General features: G+C 41.0%; 1 protein-coding gene across 2 annotated transcripts in view; it reads right to left on the reverse strand.

Moving 5' to 3' along the window:
- EPS8L2 (EPS8 like 2) overlaps positions 1-6,000 on the reverse strand; it is a 116,442-nt gene that overhangs the window by 30,711 nt on the left and 79,731 nt on the right. The gene's annotated exons all lie outside the window — the stretch shown is intronic.

Here is a 6,000-nt window from a genome sequence, read left to right on the forward strand (position 1 = left end):
TGGTTAGCAGACTTCTCCGTTCCTCCTCCCAAAAGAGTTAACAGGCCTCTGCAAGGATCCAGCTCAGCCTCACCTTCCAGCAGAGTAACTCGCCCCAGCACTTCCCTAGGCAGCAGTCCTAACTTAGACACAGTCAGCAACACATCGTCCCCCAGGCCAGAGCCCAAGGGGAAGAGACACTCACAAGGTCAGCCCCAAATATTTATGCCCTGCCCCAGCATGACCGACTGGCAAAAACCTCATAAAAGTTGGTAAGGGAGACACAAATATTTATAACCCAACATTATTGTATCTCCTTGTTCTGTTGTCAGTTCATACCCCAGCAGCAGGTAGAAGCAAATAATAATACTGGGACTCGCTTAGGGCATGGTTGCTACACACTCTATACCTACAACTTAACCATATTTTAAAGCCTAACTCCAACCCATATTTTTTGCCTTTAGTTTTGAAGTGCAAGTTTTGTGTACAAGTATACATGTCTATAAGGTTTTTATTTATGTCTGGGATCAAAGTGGGGAGATTTTCCCTCAATTTCTGTCTCCTCTGACACCATGTCAACAAATATGAGAGCCGTTGTCACTGGAACATGAATGCTCAACGAGTTTTAAAAACATTGTCAGAAGTTCCTTACTCACTCTAATAAAAATGTGCTTTTGTTTTTGCCCCCACAGGAGAGAGTCCCCTCACTTCCTATCCTGACAGGAAGTAAGCAGAAATCTCCCAAACATAGATACCGTATATGTGGCATTGACAAAAGCAGAGGTTTTAGCCTTTCCCCGCTCTTAACAGAATATTACATTTTGGCAGGAGTTGGGATTTATTCTAACAATTAAAATGAACCGTTTACTCTTAATCTATTCGTCCTCCTAACATAACCTTTAAAGAAGTAACCCCCAACCATTGACCCTAAGCCAAACCATAACACAACCCTTAACCCATACTCTCACACTAATTTAATCCCTATATTTATCCTCACAGTCAGGTGTGAAGATCTTGTGCTGTTAAAACCGAAAATGTTCACTGGTGGTACATTGAAAATAAAATGATTCACCAAGGGATGAGTGTGGCCAGCAAGTGCTACTTCTCTGACCATTTGTTTCTGAAGATGCTACCAGAAAGGTGGAGGTATATTAATATTCTGTCTTGTCTTTCCTTAAAACATGCATGTCTGTGACAATGGAAAGAAGAATGAAGACTACACCATTGCATTTCTGATGCTACCTTAAAATTCATAAGCAGCCTAGTGCTAGGACTGTGGTTTCAAAATCACATTGTTAGTTTTTCTTCACTTCATAGAGCTCCCTAAATCATCTGCAGCAAATTAATAAAGCAAAAACTATCATTAGGTCAGCCTTTCTCCGGTCCGGTGGGAGGAGCTCCAGGTGGGGTCCTAATTTAGCTGGGCGGCGACTGCCTGACCTTGCGGTAGTGCCGGGCCTGGTGCCCATACTTGGCATTGTCACGAGAACTACCAGGGTTGCAGCTAGGACCTGGCTCTGGCGCTCCACCATTGTCCTGAAATCATTAGTCTGTATTGTTTTAGAAAAATTGTCACATGACAATAAACAAAAATGTATCAGTACTTGCATCTGTAAGTACATGGGCAAGTATTAGTACGTGTACTCCCAAAAATGGTATCGGTGCATCCCTCTATATAGATTTAAAAAACAAAATCATACATTAAAACAGAGATGTACAAATCCCAGGAGCTCCGTGTGCTCCTTAAAAATGACAGCTGCCTCCTAACTTTTTAATTTTTCTCTAGTCTAGTCTTGGAGCTCGAAAAGTATCTGTACTTGTACTTGTATCAAGTACAGTACTTGGTATCGGTGCATCCCTAGAACGCATAATGCAAATGCAAGGTGAGCGGCATCCAGGACCTGCCTCAGAATTCAGAAAAAGACAGAAGTCTGCCTCTGTCCAGATCTCCACAACCTCCTACCCCTTGCAATACTGCCGCAGCATACCTCAAGTCTGTGTTTGGAGAGGAGCTTACTGGCAAACTCATTCTAGTGACTAGAATAAATATTTTAGCCAACAGAATTAGTTTACGTGCATATGCCTCTAAACACCATAGACACGTAATTACACCCCAAAAAGTACATTTTGTGCTAGATCCAGTGTAGATAAGATTATTTTAATTTACAGGCAACCCAACAGTCTGTACTGGCAGAAATAAACAGGATGCTAGTTGCCTGTCCGTCCTTTACTGCAGTTCTTTCTAAAACACTGGCCGGAAACAAGTATGTGGAATGGAAAGTCAGAACTCCTAATCTGTATACTTGTTAAAAATGAGTAATTTAGAAAATACTGAACCTGGTCGATTAGCATGACAGGCAGGAACTAATATTTTGAAAAGGTCCAGTTAGCAATGGCAGCCTGCATACACGTTACACCAGGGCACAGCTGTAAGCTCTCTCGGGAGGTAAAGTAGAACATTCTGATCACTGGCAGAATGGAATAGCCCATTAAAGAAATTACAGAGTCTATTACAGAACAATATACTCCTATTTTACATCCAGCAAAGTCTCAGAACTATCTGGGTAGCTCCAGCAGACAGGCAAGGTAGTGCACAAAGTCTTTGGACAGGCAATCACACACTTTATAAAATATAATATTAGTCTGTGCTCCCTAAATATATTTAATAGTAACAAGCCGGTATAAGAATACCCAAATTGATCCAAAGATATTATAATTATATAACAGCGCTAAAAATACAATACATTAGGGATGTTCAGATAAGAGTTCAGATACCAGTGCTGATACTTTGCATTTTCTTGAGAACTGCCAGGGTTGCAGCAGTTGCAGCTGTGACAGGGCTCTGGCGCGCCACCACTGTCCTGAAATCATTAGTCTGTCTTGTTTTAGAAAAACTGTCACATGACAATACACGAAAATGTATCAGTAATTGTATCTGTAAGGACTTGGAAAAGTATCGGTACTTAGTCTGGAAAAAATGGTATCGGTGCATCCCTAATATATAATATATATATATATATAAAATCATACATTAAAACAGGGATGTACAAATCCCAGGAGCCCCGTATGCTCCTTAAAAATGACAGCTGCCTCCTAACTTTTGAGTTTGTCTTGGAGCTGAAAAAGTGTCTGTACTTGTTACGTGTACTTGTACCAGTATGGTACTTGGGATCTGAACAGCCCTACAATATATGTGATCGCCCTCTGCTGTACTAAAAATAAATATATAAAAACAGAGAGAGTACACTATATCTATAAATCTTTAAAAAACCTGTATTCCAGAAGCATGTGCAAACTTCCAACTATTAATGGTGTAAAGCTGTTTAAGACACTGACAAGTGCAGCGATAATTCAAAGTGTAGTCTCTATAGTGTGATCAATCAAAGTTATTTCATCAGCATTTCAAAAAGCTTAAAAACATTTTGTCTCTAATATCACTTTAAGAGAAAAAAAGCTGCCCATAGGTATAAAAAACAGGTCTGCAGCCTATTGGCCCATCACTATGAAGGGCTGCTTCATTGCCCATTAGAAATATGTTGGAGCTGGGAGGGCGTGCTAGGGGTTATTTAGGTTATTAAAGTGACCTAGTGAGTCAGTTGGGGTTGCCAACATTTATACCTCACATTTACATGAATTATAATACAGTTGAGTCCCCAGGAAATATAAGTAGCCAGTACAGGATTATGTTTTTCATTACCAAGAACCTACTAGCACTTAGGACAAGCTCCACGTGGGCTTTGTCAAGCAAATCTGGCTTATCTCTAATCAATCAAGGAAATAAAAAGTCATCTGAAATCTGCCAACTTTTCAGTATCCGGTGACCATTGATCACATTTGATCATTCTTACTTTTGCAATACCGTATTATGCAACTTTAGTGGAGCCAATCACAATGTGAGACAATATACTGTATGTACACACACATTTACAACAGCAGTGGTGCACAAGGAAAACCAAAATCACAACCTTTCCCTTTGTCTAAAGGCTGTCTGTAATCACAATCTTCCTAATTCATAGCAGAGTCTTTGTATCCTAAATGTACCTCTGTACAGTCATGCCTCAGGGTGTGAAGGTAAGGCTTTAGGTCTGTTGGTTAGGCAGAAATCTCGAAATTATATTGAGGTTTTGGGGTTAGGGTGAAGTTAAAGTGACCTTAAACTCTATCCCCCCCCCAATCCTGCTGTAGGGACTTACCTTAAGTGATGTCTCTCGATCCGATCATCTTCTTCCTACCAGACGTTTCCAGCAGTTCCTCCAGCACTGGTGCTGGTCTCTGATCCAGCGCAGACTCCTCGAGTCCCACGGTGTCTGTCCAGCGTGCATGTTCATGGCTGCCTGCATTGACTTCTATTGAGTCTCACCTCTTACCGGGGCCGGTGATCTCCACTGCGCATGTGCCCGCCCAGATCTTTCTGCATGGCAGTTCAGAGGAAGCTTGATGCTGCAGCGAGCAGCAGTGACAGAGGGAAGCATTTACCTATTTGGTAACATTTTTATTTTTTAGATTGTTTTTGCATATATCTACTGCTTGCTAGCATTAATATATGTAAAATTAAAAAAAAAGACTTTAATTCTACTTTAACCTCTTGCTGTCCGCCCGTAGTAAAAAAACGGACGGACGGCACTGCTGCATTTGCGGGTTGCCCTCTCCAGACGGCAATTTTTTTTCTGCTCGCGCGCGCCCCCTAGCGGGCACGCACGGGCAGAAAAGACCAGACCATTAAACACACCCGTTAACTTAGGGTCTATCAATAAAAAATCTGCATAGTTATTCTTCCAGTACAATTGCATGTAAATTAATTTTGTACATGCAAAATTGCATGTACAAAGCTTAACTATTGCCAGCTATATGCTGACAGCGCAGAGCCACACGGCAGCCAGGAAAGATTCTGACAATTTTGTCAGGATCCACCCCATTACCCGATTGACAGCTTGCTATAAAGAGGCAGTGCCAGATGTGCCCTGCCCCTCCCCGTCTGTCCCTCCAGTAGCGTTAAAGGGACGGAGAGGAGAGGGGAGTCCCTGCAGGGAGCGGAGACTGAAAATCACCGCTCTCTGAAGGGAGAAGCGTGATCAGCTGTTTGTGATCACTCAGTTCTTGAGCTATAGAGCCGATGTGTTGTAGTGGCAGTGTCTCACATCGGCTCTAACTATGGGGATGAGTGCATTTCACTCTCCCCATAATTCTCCTTAAACCAGACTGCTGTGAAAATGGGGCAAAATTGAATGTTCTTAGGGTATTTTCTCTCGTGAGAAAATTAATTCAGCTTACATTAATGTGAATACTGAAACTGACATACTCTATTGCCTTCTAGTAAGAGATGAAGAACATTCGACTAGAGGAGATAATACCATAAGAACTCTTGATTTTGTCCTATTCTACCAACAGTCTGGTTAATATGCACAGAACAATTGCACAAGCAGTTTTGGTGGATGAATAGCTATGCAACTTTTGCAGCAATCAACCCTTTAGTGTCTGCTTTTTGAATGTTATACATTATTTGTTGGGTGCTTTACACATGTGCAGAATAACATATATAGGATAAACATCAGTGTCAAATACATTGCAACAGAGAAATGTGCTCTTGAACAATAATTGGTTATGAACATATTTGTACCAATACGGTACTGGCACTCCCATGCTCAAAACAAGATTGGCACTTTTAGGAAGCAAACTAATGTACCAGCACTGGTACACTCGCTGATCACTCACTCGCACACAATACTACTGCCTTGTTGACAAGCAAAGGCAAAGCATTTCCTAACCTGATTCCGAGCCATCAATCCTGTAAATCTAGTTGCAAATCACCTTAGGTAAATCAGTTCCATCCTTTCTCATAGTCATAAAATATGCTAGTAATTTAAATATACTAAGTCTATACAAATGCATAGACACAATACACAAGCAAACAGTGCACATATAAAGGACCACATCATGCATAAACGTAACCATACAATCAGTATTTTCTTATTTTCTAGCCTGTACTATAGAAATCATTGATTAAATCTGTTTTTTTTTTTT

This window comes from Nanorana parkeri, unplaced genomic scaffold (genome assembly GCF_000935625.1).
Source record: "Nanorana parkeri isolate BGI_ZX_2015 unplaced genomic scaffold, ASM93562v1 scaffold222, whole genome shotgun sequence".
Lineage (NCBI taxonomy): Eukaryota > Metazoa > Chordata > Amphibia > Anura > Dicroglossidae > Nanorana > Nanorana parkeri.